This window comes from Petaurus breviceps, unplaced genomic scaffold (genome assembly GCF_028583685.1).
Source record: "Petaurus breviceps papuanus isolate PSGF00001 unplaced genomic scaffold, PetGlider_PUasm1.0 176, whole genome shotgun sequence".
Classification (NCBI taxonomy): Eukaryota; Metazoa; Chordata; class Mammalia; order Diprotodontia; family Petauridae; genus Petaurus; species Petaurus breviceps.
The window spans coordinates 12,680,877-12,699,152 of record NW_027185771.1 but is presented as its reverse complement, the minus strand read 5'-3'; the positions used below and the strand labels follow the sequence as shown (position 1 = coordinate 12,699,152).

At 41.4% G+C, this 18,276-nt stretch overlaps 1 protein-coding gene and 1 pseudogene across 2 annotated transcripts in view; both read left to right on the top strand.

Annotated features, from left to right (window-relative positions):
• Positions 1-18,276, top strand: part of LOC138159358 (centrosomal protein of 19 kDa pseudogene) — a 300,984-nt pseudogene that overhangs the window by 194,409 nt on the left and 88,299 nt on the right.
• The window catches only part of KIAA0513 (KIAA0513 ortholog), a 55,631-nt gene continuing 43,117 nt past the window's right edge, over positions 5,763-18,276 (top strand). For both annotated transcript variants that reach the window (XM_069085633.1, XM_069085632.1), the window contains exon 1: positions 5,763-5,902. The gene's annotated coding sequence lies outside the window, so the exon portion shown is untranslated. The remainder of the gene's footprint in view (positions 5,903-18,276) is intronic.

Here is an 18,276-nt window from a genome sequence, read left to right as displayed (position 1 = left end):
CCATTCAATCTGACTGCTACTGACAGCCTTTGAACACATGCCTCCCCTTTGTAAAGAATTAGAACTAGTGTCCTGTTTTGGGTCTTTGCCTCAGGAAAAATGTTGTCTGTGATATTTTCCATTGAAAAACCAAGTGGCTCTAATCTCTAGGATTTATTAAGCGATTATTGTATGTTAAGTGTAGGGAATACAAAGAAAGGCTCGAAATAAAAGCAATCCCTAATATAGCGTACCTGCCAAGGAGTAGTGTACCTACTACCTCCTTAGGCAGGTCAGTCCACCTTTGTACAATTTTAATTGATAGGAAGTTTATTCTGACATGAAGCCTAAATCTCCATCTATGGATTTCCATTCTTTATTCCTGGTTCCACTCTTAAAGAGAATCACTGATTCTCTTCTCTTGACAGCCCTCCAAATACTTGCAGACAGCCACAGAAGACCCTTCTTCATGGGCAGGGTTTTTATGGATTACATCTAAAACAGGCTACAGGGAAATTCATTTTAGGGTCATTGTAAAAGGGGGTAGTGAGGGTTAGAGTGGGGGCAAACCACTCTGTGTACACTTGCCCTGTTATGTTAAATTGCACATCCTGGGGACCCTTGAAGGGGGGAGGTCTTTAAAGGGCACCCCCTGAAGAGGGTATGGAACAGAGTTTGATGGGGAGGCACAAGCATGTCTGTCAAGGATCTGTGTGTGGGAGGGTTAATTAAGGACTGATTGTATTATATGAGTCTTAGGTCTTTAAAAAAAATAATACAAGTCCCTAGCTGGCAGAGCTCCCCTCCTCCCTGAATCACTGGCCAACTTCCTAACCCGGAGCACAGCAGCCCTCCCTTAACTTCAAGGCAGCCTTCTGCTTTCCACTGCTACTGATTAGATTTGTTTGTGAGTATTTAAGAAACTCAGAAGGAAGTGGAGTTGGGAGAAGTCCATTTTGCTTAAGTGAACCGGATTTCCAAATACTCAGGTCTAGGTGGTTTTCTGTAGCAGTGACGCAACCTAGAGCATTTTAATTCTGGCCCAACTCATCTGATAGTTTTTCTTGTCCTCCACCCTAGGGAGAAATAGGTCGGTTGTGAAACTGAAGGTGCTGCCTTCTCAGTAACCTTTTCCAGTTTTCATTTGATATTAAAGATTATTGGAACCAGAAGACAGCTAACTATCCCTTTCATTTTCTCAATGAGAAAACGGAACTCAAAAAAAAAAAAAAGAAATGATTTGCTCAGTTTCTCACAGACTGTAAGTGACAGGGTTGGGACATAAACCTCTATGTATTTATTTGAACACCAAAGTTTCTACTACAGCATGCTGCCTTCACTTAAGGAAGTTTTCTCCAGGGCAGTACCATGAGAAGACAGTGAAAGCTGTGCTGGACTTGAAATGACTTGGGTTTGAATGTTTCCTGGGCAGAATTAGCTATGTGATCTTGGGCACATCACTTAACCAACTCTATACCTCAGTTCTTAATTTGTAAAATAAGGTGGCTGAACCAGTTTAGCTTCTAAGATTCTTCCACTGTCCACATTTACAATATTGGGAATAAGAACAAGTTGAGTTTTACACAGAAGTCATAGAACATAGATGTGGGATTGGGGCTGAGTCAGGGAAAGGATGCACGTCAACTTTAGTGACCTTGGGCAAGTCAGTTAATTTTCTGGATTTCAGTTTCTTCATAGAGAATGAGGAGGTTTCTAAAGGCCTTTCTATGTCTAATTTCCCATGATGTTTGTGAGGAAGACATTAGGTTCTGCTGGTTATTTGCTGGAAGAATGAAACGTTTTGTTTGGTGTTTGGAGATGCTGCATTTTGAAAGTCAAGAGACTTAGCTGAGGTTGCATAAAAGAAAGGAAGATTTATGCAATAGACAGTATGGGGTGGTGAAACTGGCTAGTAAGGTTTTTTTTTTTCTTCTTTAGGGCTGTAATTCATTGTTCTAATGCAAGGGATAGCAACCATTGCAAAAAAGAACTCTGAGGTCTCTCAAACCTAGCTCTGCCCTATCAAGGAAGAAGGTGGGTTTTTTGGGGAGAGGTGTAGAAGGAATGGGGTGATAAATGGTAGCCACTTAGTGGTGGAAGAAGTGACAGGAAAGGACTGGGAGGGGGGAGTATGGCCCCCTACAAATGTCACTGGGGGGAATGGGAGGGTTTGATCAGCCCAAATGCCACCATTGATCATAAATTGCACATTGATTCATAAGAGGTAGAGCTCTGTTGTCTATAAATCCTAGAGGTTAGCTAGTCTAGTCCCTTTAGAAATAGAGATCCTGGAAGGTCTTCAGCTTTGGCCATGTAGTGGTTTAGGATTAAGATTATAGGGTGCCTGAGCTGGGTTCTGTGGTATGACTTGAGGTTAATCACTTCTTCCCTTTGGGCCTCAGCTTAGGCCATCCTTGCAAAGGGAGAGCTTCACTGAGGGTGGCAGAAGGTTCACACATAACTATCTTTCATGCCTCTTGAAAATAACCAACTGCTTCTCTATGTAAAGTGGCCTTGCTGCCTGCTTAACAACTTTAAGAAGCCAAGCTTTCCCAGGGATACTCTTGTTGAAGTTCTGGAGTTTTGATCGGCACTTCCCCTCCCATATAATCAGGCATGAAGTTTTCTTAATTCTTTTATTTGTTTTTTTTTTTTTGGAGGAGGGAAGGCAAGGCAATTGGGGTTAAGTGACTTGCCCAAGGTCACACAGTTATTAAGTATGTCAAATGTCTGAAGTCGAATTTGAACTCAGGTTCTCCTGACTTCAGGGCCAGTGCTCTATTCACTGCACCACCTAGTGGCCCCTGATAATTCTCTTCTTCATGTGCAGTCATTTCAGTCCGACTTTTTGGAATTTTCTTGGCAAAGACACTGGAATGGTTTGCCAATTCTTTCTCTAGCTCATTTTACAGATGAGGAAACGGAGGCAAACAGGGTGAATTGATTTGCCCAGGGTCACACAGTTGATAATCATCTGAGACTGGGTTTGAATTCATGAAGATAAGTCTTTCTGATTCCAAACCCAGAACTCTATCTACTTTGCCACCTAGCTGCCCCAGACCCTTGGCATGATAGTGAAGTTGGCTGGATTTATCTTTGCTTCTCTTCCCTATTTCCTTTCTGAAGCTCTTTCTACTCCTGGAGTTCACCACCTGTACCTGGTCCCTAGGGCTTGCATCCTGTCCCCTGCTACTCCGTTGCAAATGCCAATCACTGGTTACAAGGTGGGCACACTGAGAATGTAAATGATTCTCATAACCTATCCCCACTACCTTAAATTGTAGGTGGATAGGTAACATCATCTTAATACATGAAAAACAGAACATTTGAGGTTAATGTTTCTGGTCCTAAGGACTTTATTCCTCCAAAGAAGGAAGTGATTCAGAGGTAGAAGTGTCAGGGCAGGTACTTACAGAGCAGGATGGGAAGACCTTACATAAGCCTAGCTATTTCAATCCTCAGGGAGTTGGAGGACTGATTCATAGGGTGCTCAGCAACCCCTAAAGAAACCAGGATGAGTGGTAGAGGCTCAAGGCCTGTCTAGCTCAAGATTTCTCTTATTTTATGACTCATTGGAGAAGGGAGATGGCTTGAAGGAAATAAACAGGGAAGAGGAGAGAGAAGCAAGGCCTTTCTCCTTTTTTAAAATAAACAAATCCACTTTAACATCCTTGATTGGTGAATTGATGGGCATAGAGCCTAGAGGTCCATATTTTTTGGCAATAGCTTTGCTCCAGTCCGGTGCGGTTTGAAGAAGCTCTGCTGGGCCCTGTACCACAGCCAGCCGTGACTCAGATAAAATGACTCAACAGTGGTTAAAATGGCCAATGAGCTGGAAAAAAAAATTTAAAAAGAGAATAGAAAGGCTTTCAAGGGATCATTACTTGGTAACTGAAATGAGCCCACTGAGAAGCTAATGCTGATGCAGGGAAAATACCAGAATAAATGAGCCCCACTGATTGTTAAGCCACCAGAACAGAGATGGGGTGGCCACCCCAATATGTAAAGCTGAAACAAATAAAGACTGTAAGACAGATGAAAGCAGTGCCAAACCTGGAATTATATTCCTCCAGCCCAAATAAGAATAATGGTCAGATTTCCATTTAACACTTGTGGGTTGTTTTTTTTTTTTTTTGCTACCACATCCCCTATGACATAGGGAGTTATTGGAAACTAAATTTAAAGGGAGAACAAAGGAGAAATGGGGGGAAAACATTTTCCAAGGGGGAAGAGAATAAAATAAGAAGTAATAATAATGATAATAATAATAAAATGATAACCACAATTTTGAAAGCACTTGAAGGTTGACTCTCTTCCCCACACCCTTAGGAGATAGAAAATGTAAGTGATACCCATTTTACAGGTGAAGAAACTGAGAACCTGAGAATGAAAGTGGCTTGTAAATGATATAACCAAGACTGGACCCCCAGTCTCATGACTCCCAGTCCAATGCACATTTTGCTGCACCCTGAGTGAGCTAAATAAAGGAGTGTACTAGCCTCCTTGCCTCTCTTGCACCTCTCTCCCCTCTGTCCCCTTCCTCCAGCTAGCAGATTCCACTGAGAAGTCTTCAAGTCTATCGAGATAACTGAATTAGTCTAACATCAGGAGAGACTGAGGAGTTCTATAGAAATGAGTTTTCACTATCTTTCTTTTTTTTTTTTATAAAGCAATTGGGGTTAAGTAACTTGTTCAAGGTTACACGGCCAGTTATTTTTTGTGTGGGTGCCAAGTATCTGAGGCCGGAACTGATCCTGGGTCTCCTGACGCCAGGCCGGTGCTCTTACTCACTGTGCCACCTGGCCCCCCCTCACTATCTTTCTTCTAAAGATGCAGGTGCATACCTTCTCTACAGTTTATAATCTTAGAAATGCCAGGATCAGGGGCGGCCAGGTGGTGCAGTGAGTAAGAGCACCGGCCCCAGCGCTGGGAGACACAGGATCAGTTCCGGCCTCAGATACTTGGCACCCACACAAAAAATAACTGGCCGTGTAACCTTGAGCAAGTTACTTAACCCCAATTGCTTTAAAAAAAAAGAAATGCCAGGATCAGTGACATTGTGACTTGCCCATGGTTACCCAGTCAACGTTTCAGAAGTCGACCTGGAATACCCAGACCAGCTGCATTATGGTGTAGTGATGCCCTACTAAGGGACAGCATTCGTCCCCATGATAAATAGCCCTGGTTGTTATGCAAGGGAAAGGATTAAATATGAAGACCCACTAGGTAGTTTGGGAAGGAGGGAATGGGGTCCAGCTAGAAGTAAGTAGCTTTTTTAATGTGAATTATAGAGAGGACGGATGTTCTGTAGATTTCATGTAGGTTTGCTGATTTTTGGAAAAGGGTGATTATAAGATGGGGAAACTCAATATCACAGATTAGAATTCAACCCTCAATTTAGGATCTGGAAAGGGGTCTCAGGAAGGACGATTTAGCTCTTATCTCTGTACCACCTAGCCACACTCACAGCAAATTCTTAATAAATGCTTGTTGTCTGACTGACTGACAAAGCCAAATTTAATTCACTAAAAAGGTGACTACAAACTAATTTGGTTGCCAGAGAATACCCAAAAATCAATCTTGAATTGCTGCACAATTTTGATTCATCTTAAAGTAGAGTGGCCAGGCTATCTGTGGTATTTAGGAGCAGGATGCCATCTTGAAAACTCTGTGGCAAAGGTGAAAATCATACTGATGACTCTCCATTTATTCAACTTTATTGTTACTTTTTGTTTTGTCTTTATCTTCATGTCCCTCTCTATTACCTACTCAGAATACCATCTCATATAACAAAGCAGAAAAAAGGAAAGAAGAGGAAGAAGGCAGTTTGAGAAAACCAACCAACATACATTGGTCAAATCCAACAGTCAACAGTCTTCACATCTTCCCTATCCAAAGCCCCCCATTTCTTCAAAGAAAGGAGGTAGGTGTATTCTCATATTTCTTCTTTGAAATCAGATTGGATCATTGTAATTACTCAGAACTCAGATGGGTGGGAGTTGGATTTTTTTAGTTGTGGTGGTGTTGATTCTTTCTATTTCCACTGCATCAGGATAATGTTTTTCTGATGAAATAAACAAGAGCCATAAAGCCAAGAAAAATAAGGCAAGACTTTTGATCTATTGACTTCCCCAACTTTAGACTTTGAGCTTCTCCAGGGTAGGGACTATTGATTAATTCAGTAAGCATTTAAGCACCAACTGTGTGCTAGGCATTGTGCTAGATGCTAGGGATACAGATACCAAAAGACCCCACAGCATTCTCACTCTCAAGACACTTAGGTTCTGTGGAGATATTTATATACATAAATACATTTGATTTGAGATAGAAAATGATGGGGAGTTAAGGAGAGAGAGAGAGCTGTGGGTAGATTGCTGTGGGAAAATGTGAAGAAATAAGTAAATAGCATTGTGTTTTAGAAAGAGCACTAGATTTGGTGTTAGAGGGCCTGGGTTTGCATCCTGGCCCTATCTGTCACTTTGTGTCCTTGAGCACATTGTACAACCTATCGTGGCCTTGATTATGACATCTCCAACATCTTGGCTCCGCCCTGATTATGACATCTCTAAACAAGGGGGTTGGATCAGATAAGCCCCAAGGTCCCTTTTAGCTTTAAAGCTTATCCATGCTTTTCCACTAAGAGAATGTAGACAATTTACCTTTGTATTTCCAGTATGCCTTGAATATAAGTTCTTAAATTCTGTTGAATTTAATTCATTTAACTTCTGCTAGGGAATGCTTTCATGGCCTTCTGTGCTTATATGTATGGGAACTTGTTTAGTCACTCGAAGGTGAGGAGCATTTTTTGCCTAACCCTACCATATACCTCACTCCAACTATATTTGGATGATTGGAGTGGGGGATGTGTTATATACAATGTAGTTTGTATGCTACATTAAATATGGGTCAACACCAGTTTCAAGAGGCAGTGGAGATAGCTATCCTGAAAGCCAATACCATCCTGGCTGTCTGACCCTGGGTAAATCACTTAATTTCTGTGGCCCAGGGAACTCTTTAGACTATAGAGTATGTGGGAGAAAGGGTACTGACTGTATTGGTAGAGGGACTTTCCTCACTAGAAACTTTGGACCACAACGAAATCACAGATGCAGTCTCTATTCCCTGTCCCGAAAACAATGTTTTTATGGTTAGAATTGAATGATTGGCTAGGGTACCATATTATATTGTAAATGAATGAAAGCATGAAAAGTTTACTTGTACAATAACTTCTGAAATATTAGCTCAGTAATTGTGAAGCATAATAATAAACATGCGATTTTTTTTGTTTTGTTTCCTTGTTGATACTCCATAGCAGTGATGAAAGGCATCTAAGGAGAGAATTCTCATTGGGACTTCTCCCTCCTGATTCTGTGTGTGTATATATATACTCACATGCCCTGCAATTTATGATCTTAGAATTGCCTGGGGTACTTCAAAGTTAAAAGATTTGCCCCAGGGTCACACAGTAAATATGTCAGAGGTCACACTTTCCTGGATGACAGCAGCTCTTTCTACTAATTTTTTGTTATGTGGAGCCATGGCTAGCCATACTTGAAGACCTAGAGGGCCATGTGTGGCCTCGAGGCTTCAGGTTCCCTATCCTTGCAGCCTAAGGCCATTATTATCTGACTTCCTATGGACTGATAACTTTCTCAGCAGAAATTCATATCCAAAAGAGGAAAAATGACTTTTGATTCCGATACTTGTAGCAAGTGAGAGTCTTTTTGGTGCTTCTTATTAATAGAAGTTATTCTCACTTTCTAGCGTCATTTTGTAGAGTTTCAAGTTTATGCACTTAATGCTGCTGAAGCCCTGTGATATCTTACTGTGGCTTGGAGGTAGTGACCTTGGATACTCAGACTAAGTTAATGTACTGCCTGTTCTGGTAGGACCTGGTGGGTCAAGCCAGAAAGATTTCCAGGAAGAGCCAGTCTTGTCTTGTTGCCTGAAAAGTTCATCTTTAGAATATCTACTGGGCAGTGAACTTTTCAGCCACAATACCTCAAAAACCACCACCCGAGATGTAAAGGGGCTTCAGTTGGTGAAGGAGGAGGAACTCCAAGGCTGATGAAGCAATGAATCCTAGAAGGATTGAAGAAAAATTAATGAAGGACTGGTTTCAAGACATCCAACTGTATATCTTCCATACATGTATATTCTAGGCCCGTGGGTTTCCTGCTGCCAATATCTTGCTAGTCCTCTCTTGGATCCTCTTAGACAACACTTAATTTTTTTTTCAATTAGCAAAAAAAATCTATTTTATCTCTCTCCCAATTCCCTCCATTATAGAAGAAAAACAAAAGCCCCTTATAGTGAATATTCATAATCAGATCACTCTTAAAAAGAGCTTTTCCTCTTTCCCAAATAAAGAACAGACCAACAGGGATAGGTTTTCAGTTAAAACATCTGAGGGTAAGCCAGAAAACTGGCTTCAATTTCAAGCCATAAGTTAGAGTCCTATGGGGAAAGAAGATATGTACAGGAGACCTTGCAAGGAGACAGCAATCAATGCACTGAAAGCAAGCTTTCTAACGCTATTTAAGTATATATATGTATGTATTTGTTTTGGCTGCTTTTCACATAAATATAAATAAGCCTCTGCTCACTCCTTGTTCCCAAGTATTTTTAAAGAGATGATATGTTTACTTTTAAACTCAATATATTGGAGTCTATAAGTGTGATTATCATGTTATAAAATTTTTGCTTTTTTTTTATGTCCTTAGATGAAATCATGAATACATGTCAATGTAGATAACTGCCTCCCTTAATGAAGATTTTCCACTCATTCGTCCCTTCTGTCTGATTCTTGTCCATATGTTTCCACAAATCCTTTAGAGAGACACTAGTCAATCTATTTGATGCCTTTCTTTGGCTCTTTTGACATTTATGGAGAATATAAATATGTATCTAATCTATCTATCTATCTATCTATCTATCTATCTATCTATCTATCTATCTATCTAATCTATATCTATACCCCTTGGACAAGTCCTAACAGAAGCAAGCCTTGATCTGGGCATTTGACAAAGCATATTGTTTACATTAAGCTAGAGAGGAAGGGAAGGGGACACGGATGTTTTTGGTGAAAAGCATTGGTATGACATACAAGTGACAAGTAAGGAGAAGGGTCTAGTTAGAACAGAAGGCCCATTCTGGAGAATAGAGAGTGAGATGGTATCATGTGGCTAGAGGCCCTCGAATGTCAGGTTGAGAGGGTTTGACCCAGTAGGTGATAGAAAACCACTATAGATTCTTGAGCAAGAAAGTGACAAGAAGTCATTGTTTTTAAAAGATTGTTCTGGAAGTGGTATAGAGGATAGATAGCCTTTAGAGAATGGACCACTATTGTCATAAATACCTCAAATGCCTGGACCCATTGTTGTGGTGGGGACTCTGTTCACCCAAAAACTGTTGGGGTTTCATGTGTTGTGGTGGAACTGTCTCAAAGAATTCCGAGTCAGATCACCTCTAATCCAAGTATAGGCATTTATTGAGATTGATGCCTCTCATGAAGTGGGCTAAGTTCTAAGAAAGCAAGATGGATTTTTATAGAGTAAAGATGCAATTACATAACAGAAATCATGACTGAAAAAGGCAGGAAGGGTTTGTTAAGGGAGTAGGTAATGGAGGAGGGGTCCCATCTATGGTTTCGTGGTTAAACATTCCGGTCATGCTGTCCTCCAATTGGCTAGCTGTTGTGGTCCTGTCTGGTCAATAGAGAGAGTTAGGTATTGTGGTCCTGTCTTGGGCTAGATGGATGGTGTGATTGTGATTGAATACAAGAACACACCTGTTTCTGTGGGAATGGGTCTGGGGGCAGTGACTAGGCAGAGTTCCCATAACTGGGTTCCCATCACATGGACACTGTTTCTGTGGGAACTAAGAGTTCAGGGACACACCTGTTGTTCCAGTGAGCAGGGAGGCATATATGAAGAAGTTAGGACTTTGGGTGGGGGGAGCTAGGTAGGTACAGTGGGGCCTATAATGAAATTAGAGTATTGAGGCTGGGGGCAGCTTTATTAGGATTCCATCACCATGATTCCACTTAACAGTCAAGCATAACCAGGGACTGGGCATTTGCTCTGCTGACATACCCCGACTTCCACCTTCCCTTTTCCACTTGCTTTCCCTGGGAACGATAATCAAATCAACCTTACCTTTGCTATGTGAAATTCATGACAATCTCCCGTCCTGTGACTGTGCTCAGAATTCTTGTTTCAGAATTGTTGACTGGCTAGACCAAAGACTTCCTTAATCAGCAACTCCCTGCTCCATCACACCAATTCACATCCGCCCCACATGTCTAGGTACTCTCTCTCATCCTTCTATGGTGCCTTCTGGCATGTCTATTTTTAATAAACTCTGTTTTGTTTTGTTTTTTACCAGGTCTGTGCCCTCCCACCAAAAATGACTTTGCATACATGTTGTTCCCCCAAATAGGATGTAATCAGGCATTGTTTCATTTTGTGTTTTTAATCTCTGGTGCTTAGCACATAATAGATACTTAATTGAATTGAATCCAGGCATCCCTGAAGTCATTTCAGTTCAACAAACACTTATGAGGACCTCCCATTGGCTAGGCACCGGGGATATCACTTACATTCTACTACAAAAGGAGGAGTTTTGCCTTTAAAACATGCCCACAGATAAGTCGAGCTCAAGGTAAACTGAAGTTTGTGTCTTCATCAATACAGGGTGTCCCAAAAGTGCCAGTGCTTGTGTAAGGTTTAGTACCTTAAAGGTTTCAGCTTAAAGCTTTAAAGTTTAATAGCTTTAAATGGCATCGGGACTTTTGGGACACTCCGAATAAAGACCAGGGAGTTGTTGAAAGTGTTTTGAGCCAGGGAATAACAATGTCAGCTCTGTGCCTTAGGAAGATGTTTTTGGCAGATGGTGAAGGATGGTTCTGGTGGTAAAGAGAATGAAAGCAGGGAGGCCAGTTATAACAGGGGCATTGCTGATTTCAGAATCAGGAAGACCTGGTTCAAGTTGTCCCCCCTGTGACTCACTTGACCAAGTGACCCAGGCAAATCACTAAACCTCTCAGTGCTCTAAATCGTAGAGAAAATGTCGACCTGCATTGGTAGAGAGATTTTTCCACTCTGAAAGTTGCCTAGATCAATGAAACTATATAGTGTATGTGATATAATAATTCTATAATATATATATAGTATAATAATATAATGGCAGTTCAGTTGTACAGTTGAGACGTGATAAGGGACAGAATGAGGGTGGTAGCCCAGAGAGTGGAGGAAATCTGATGTGAGGGAAGTTAGGGAGATAGAATCAACAAGACCTAGGCCCTGATTAACTACAAGGGAGCAAGAGAGAGAGAAGAAGCTAATTGGGAGAAAGTGTGTGTGTGGCTGACGCAGTGTGTGGATTAGGGCCAAGAAAGCTGCTCTCTTCTTATTTGGGAGCTAATGTCTTCCTTAGGGACAAGGATGAGCTACAATATTGAAGCAGTAATGTGTTTCTGGCCCATTTGGGGGTGGGGGGGCAGCCGAGGAGGAGGAGAGAATGTGGCATAGCAGGGGACAAGAGACTATCTTCCTGTTTTGCATGATTATGTCAAGGCTGGTCGAATGGAGCATTAGCCCAGGATACAGAAACTTTAGATTCTTCTGGTCTTAGCTCTGCTTGTAGCTTTCTGTGTGATCTTAGGCACGATAACTTCTCTGAGGAGCAGTTACCCCACCTTTAAAATGATAACAGTTGTATTAATTTCTTCCTTTTTTGTCTTTTGGAGGGGGGAGGGCAGGGCAATTGGGGTTAAGTGACTTGCCCAAGGTCACATGGCTAGTAAGTGTTAAGTGTCTGAGGCCAGATTTCAACTCAGGTCCTCTTGACTCCAGGGCCATTGCTCTATTCACTGCCCCACCTAGTTGCCTCCAAGTTGTATTCATTTCATATACATTTTTAGTTGTTATATGTTTATCTGAGGAGAATGTAAGCTCCCTGAGGGCAGGGCTTAAAAAAATTTTTTTTTGACTTGGCAGATGCTTGTGACTATACTGTTTTATAAACTTTGAAGAAAATTTTAGCATTTAAAAAAAACTTTTACAAAGGAATATTTACTTCAAAAGGTATAATCACAAATATCCAAACTTACCTCCCCAATGGATCGAAGGCATGATCCTACCCCTCTTGGCCCTCCTCAGTCTCTGGGGTGCAGAAGGGCATTAGGGTGATAGGTTCCCATAGAGCACAGACCATATTCCACCTTGTGCTCTGGTCCCAGGCATATTAGTAAGTTCTAACGCCCCCCAAACAGCTCTGATACTGTTGGTTCTAAACCACCCTCTCAACTCCTGCATCCTGGGTTCTCAGGCCCATAGCACAGAACTAGCCCAGGAAGAGGTTTGGCCAGTAAGAGAAGGTCCCTCCAGAGCAGAATCAGTTGGTGCACAGATGTTTTTCACTGCAGCATATATATCTCTTTTTAGGTTTCGCAATATTTGTCAGTTTTATCATCTTGTTGTCTTTTCCTCCAGGCTCTGAGTGACCTTTCTGAGAACCTGGTGGTTCTGGGTAAAAATAAAGAGAGCCTGGGCTTGTTTTCCTCTCTCTGAGACTTGCCCCTCCCCAAAGACTGAGGGTAAATGTCAGAAGAGAGAGACCCAGTCCTGTACATATCTTCCTTCTTCCCTCCTGAGTGCCTCACCCAGATGAAAGGGTGTTTGCCTCCAGATACTTCAGAAAGGGTTCACTCTGTTCCACCCTACCTGGGTTAATTGGGTCCCTGGTGCTCAGACAAACAAAAGCGCCTGGTCTGCTCTGTCCTTTCTTTAGAAATCCTGAAGGGAAATGAACCAACGGAACTTCCAACAGCCTACCTTTGCCATCTTCCTCTCCATAATCACTATGACTACATAGGAGGCAGATTCTCAGAGCAGAGTCAGAGGATCCAAGTTCAAATCCTGGATATGATCTGACTTGTGTGACCTTGGACAAATTATTTCATTTCTTCGGGCCTTGGTTTCCTCATCTCTAAAAAGGAGTTGGACTAGATTGCTGATGAGGTCCCTTCCTGCCCGAGATCTGATTGGATGGTCTCTGGATCATTTACAGTCTGGTTCTCTGCATAATTATCTTCTCTTCAATACATTTTTCATGGGCATTTATTAAGCACCTGCAGTGTGCCAGGCTTTGTCCTGTATTGTACTCATTGATGTAAGTTCTCCCCATACATTCTTGTGCTTATGCAGTAAAATTTCCCCACACAAGAACCACCCAATGGGCTGGAAACCTTAATGTTCTTTTAATGTTTCCCAGCCCTTGGCCTTGCCTTCTTGTGTCCTTCACTTTTGCTGCCTGATTTGTGCTCAGTAAATGAATTCAGAAATGATTTGTTAAGCTCCTACTATGTACTGTGCAAGTCTACTAGGGAAACAAACTTAAAAAAAAAGCCCTGCCCTCAGGGAACTTACAGACTGATAAATATATAGCAAATAAAAACATGAAACAAATGTAAAGAAATCATTTGGTGGGGAATAGGGACCCACTGGTGAAATGCATCTGTTTATACTCTTAATACATCTTCCCATTTGTGTTATCATTCCTTCTATTGTTAATATTTTATTGGCCCTTCATGGTCACAAAACACTTTAGGCATATTGTGTCCTTTGAGCTGCAACTTCTCATGCGAGGTAGACAATACAGGTAATATTATCTCTGTTTCATAAATTAAGAAGTTGAGTCTGAGTCACTTGCTAGTAAGTAGCAGAGAAGGTCATGAGGCCAAGCGTTCCAACCTGAAGTGTAGTATTTTTTCCCATTTCCCCAGGACTCCCTCGTCTCTCTCTCTCCCTCTCCCTGAGAAGGTAGCCCTAATGTGCTTTATAATTTTGGTCCAAGGAGCTCATACCAGGCCCCAAATCCATGAGAATACTATGTGAAGCAGTAGGGTTTGGGGAAATCTGGAAATAATACCAAAATGAAAAGTTTTAAAGGGGGAAAAATCTAGTTACCATTTAGAAAAATGTTTCCTCTGAAACACAGTGTTAGACTTTGGAATATATTAAAAATAACCAGCATATATATAGCTCTTTAGAATTTGCAAAGTGCTCTGCAAATATTATCTCATTTGATCCTCACCAATAGCCCTGGGAGGTGAGTTTTGTGACTCACCCAGTGACTTGCCCAGGGTGACAGAACTAATAAGGGCCCGGGGCAGGTTTTAAACTCAGGGCTTCTATGTAAAACCTACCTCACTAATATGTTATAATTAGCCTTGTTATTGGTATTTTTCACACCTGCACACCCTTAGGGAATCTCTGAGTCTGAGTTCAGTTAAACCTCAGGGAGTAGATGTTTGAGGAAGCTAGGGTCCAATTGGGCTTTTTAAATGGCTAAGAATACCAGAGCATGCCTCAGGAGTTAGAAAGATTTCCATGTCTACAAAAGAGAAGGGTTTAGAGGAAGCCAGGACATGGGACAGATAATCAGCGTTGTAAGAGTTTAGAGGTAAGGGAGATAACTGGGGACTGGGGGAGTCAGAGAAGGCTTTATGGGGATGTGCCTGACCAGCTCCATAGTGTGAGGTGTGCACAGTGGGGAGGGGGATCCTCTCTAATCATAGAAACTGGAAGTCAGTAAATAGATATTCATTAAGTGTCTGTATGTGTCATGAACTGTGCAAATCATCAGGGAAGAAAAGCACTTCCCTTCAAAAAAAGACCCCTCCCTCAATGTACCCTCCTGCTCTGAAGGCATCTAGATGGCAAAAAGAGATCGAGTCCTGGACTGGGTGGCAGGAAGACCTAACTTCAAACACTACTGTGTGACCCTGGGCAAGTCATTTAAGTTCTGACTCAGTTTGCTCACCTATAAAATGAAGTTAATAATTGCTGTATAAATGCTAGCTATTAAAAAAAGGCCAGGTAGGTGGAGCAATGGATAGAGTATCTTACCTAGAGTCAGAAAGACTCATCTTCTGAGTTCAAATCTGACCTCAGACACCAGTTGTGTGACCCTGAGCAAGTCACTTAACCCTGTTTGCCTCATCTTTAAAATGAGAGAAGAAAATGGCAAACCACTCCAGTATCTTTGTCAAGAAAACCGCAAGTGGGGATCGAAAAAGTCAGACATGACTGAAAAATGACTGAACAACAAATTATTAAAGAATATTCTAATGGGGAAGACAACGTGTAAAGATATGTTTAGAGAAAATGAATATAATTTCAGAGGGAATAGCATTTAGTAGGCCTTTGAGGCCCAGTCCTCTCCTTTTTTCATATGAGCAGCCTGAGACCCAGAGAGAAATCATTGGCCCAAGATCACAAAGCTAGCTAGTGGAAGGATTGATATAAGAACCCAGAGTTTCTGCCTTGCTCCTTCTCAAGAATCTGGATATATCTGTCTATTGGATAGATGGATAGATAGATAGATGGAGGGATAGATATAAAGATAGATGGATAGATGGATTGGTAGGTAGATAGATGGATAGGTAAATAGATGGGTAGATAGATGGGTGGATAGATGGGTGGATAGATAGATAGATGATAGGTAGATAGATAGATAGATAGATAGATAGATAGATAGATAGATAGATAGAGACAACTGGGAAAATGCAGGTCTTTCTGGTCTGAGGTTTTTGGTTTTAACTTGGGACTCTTCTTGCAGAGCCTGGTTGGTTTGCAAACAGGAAAATCAAATGACTTGAGAAGAGATCTGCCTCTAGTCGGAGCTGTACAGGTACAGAAGCTAGAGTGCTGTCACTAGCTAGGATCCCATGGTTTCCAAAGCTTGTGAGCATGACTTGTTTCATTCCCCAGTTGCTCTGACTTTTTGAGGGTTTTCTTGGCAAAGATGCCGGAGTGCTTTGCCATTGTATCGATGTGTCCGTATTTACTTTGCTTGGTGGATAAATGTGACCTTCACCCCATTTGCAGTGGGTTTTTTGTTTTGTTTTTTACTGACATTGATACCATCCTTCCAGTTTTTCATTAAGTACTATAATAGCCTGTTAAGGAGAGATGACTACTCTAAAATGGAGATGTTTCTCTTTATTGGATAAGTTGTTTCTTAAGAAGTCACTATAAATACCTGGTAACTTGGTTCTTCATTCAAGTTGGTAAAAAACAAACAAACAAAAAAAAAACCCCAAAGGGGCAGCTAAGTTGCTAGTGAATAGAGCACTGGCCCTGGAGTCAGAAGGAACTGAGTTCTAATCCACCCTCTGACACTTACTAGCTGTGTGACCTTGGGCAAGTCACTTAACCCAGATTGTCTCAAAAAGAAACCAAACAGGATGAACTCAGGAACTAAATGTGGCAGAGACATAAATGGCAAGAGAGGCAGGCCAGGCCTGTTTAAGCATATTTTTAAAAATAGAAGACTAGGAATATTATCACCTGTATTATCTTTTTTGTGAAGAGTCTAAAATAAAAAACATACTCTTTTCCTCTGGTTCTGAGGTAGAAATGCTTGAATTCTGAACAGTTAAGCTTGCTTTCTCTATAGTCAAGCGCAAAATCACAATCTTCAAAACCAACAAAACCAAAAATGTTTACTAGCCCCTTTAGGGCAGCAACTAACCAGTTCCCATGTCCTTTGGTGGTCTGAGGCCACAGAGGTGGCTGACTACTTTCCTGAGGGTTCTTGAGGACAACCCTGAGCATTTCCAGTGCTCATAGACACCCATCTAGTATATTCTGAAGAATCATTTAACTAGTTGCTGTCCTCTTCAATATCACTTAACTAATGAATATAAATTGACTCTTAGAAGAGGTAATTCCCAACCCTTCTCTCCAAAAGCCTGGGACATAATCCTTTTACAAGTACTTAGTCAGGAAAAAGTGGGCAAAGATTATGCAAAGAGTGTATGTGTCAAAGGATTAATTCACAGCTCTTGGCTGGATAAAAATTCTTTTTTTTCTCTTCCCAAAGTCCTTATGAACTTCCCCTGAGATATAGGGGATGGCAGAGAATGAGATGGAGAGCTAGTGTCACAGAAGCAGTGAACATAAGCTTGGATCGACTTTGGGAGACAGTGCAGGACAGAAGGACCTGGCATGCTATGATCCATGAGGTTACAAAGAGTCAGACTCAACTGGAAGGATGAACAACCACATAGTTCTTCATTGTAATCCCAGGGTTGAGACCATTGGAGAGGGTGTGGACGCTGTGGTTAGCCACTGTTATTCTGGGGACACTTACCATTGACAAGTGGACATTCAAATTCTGATCTTGGGAAATTTGCAAGATCTTCCTCTGGTCAAAGGGCAAGGGTGGGGTGGTCCTTCTCAGAGACTTTTCTAAAGCTGCTGTATCATTAGGATGGCTTGATACTGGAAATCCTAGATTCTAAACTGGCTGATTATTTTTATTTTAGCCCTACAAGGCATGATTGGTTTTCTTCAGCCAGTCTCAATATACTCCCTGTTTAGCCTCATTTCATTTTATGCAGTGACTTGAAGCATTTCACTCCCTCCAGATCAAGGATGTTTTTCTATACCTTATGCCTTTGATGGATGCGGGAAAGGTGTCTAGGAATTGTTTACAACTATGATTATATATCACAATCAAATAGGTGTTCTAACCTGATAAAGGTAATGATCTCTAACATTTCTTTGGTTATATTCCTTGGGAGTGTGTGGGTGGTGGGGATTGATTCCATGGAGAAATCCAGCTATTTATTTTTGGAGTGGAATGTACCACCCTTTTTCAGCTGTATTGATGGTTTAAAAAAAGACAACACCATTTTCATGTTCCAATGACTTCCTTCACCCTCACTGAACCCTCTCTTGTAAAGAACTGTTGTCAACCAAAACAAATGGACGTATCATCAACCTGTCCAGAAATGGATACCTCATTCTGCCCCTGTGATCTACCGCTTCTCTGCCAAGAGGAGGAAGGCACATCTCTCTCTGTAGGTCCTCAGAAATCAGGACTGGTTCCTGCTTTGGTCAGAGTCCTGAAGCATTTTAGTATTTTTTTTAAAAAATGTTATTGTGGACCCTTTCTTTTCACTTGCCCATCCAAATAGCCCCTTTCTTTTGTAACTTCCTTCTCACCTCCCTCTGCTTTCCTTATTTAAAGAGATGTGATGGGGTGAAGGAGACAAGGTAGGGATGAGAAGAATGGATAGCAGTAAAACCATTCTTTTTTGAAAAAGTTAGGTTTTATCTTTCCTTGTCAGTATGGTGGATACATGCGCATCTGTATTTAATTCTAGTACCTACCTTCTGTTGATTGTTGCCAATTTATCCTGGATATAGCTTGCTACTACAGACTGTTCTGCATGCCATCTCCCCATCAGACTGTGATCTACTTGAACGGGGATTGTATTTCTGC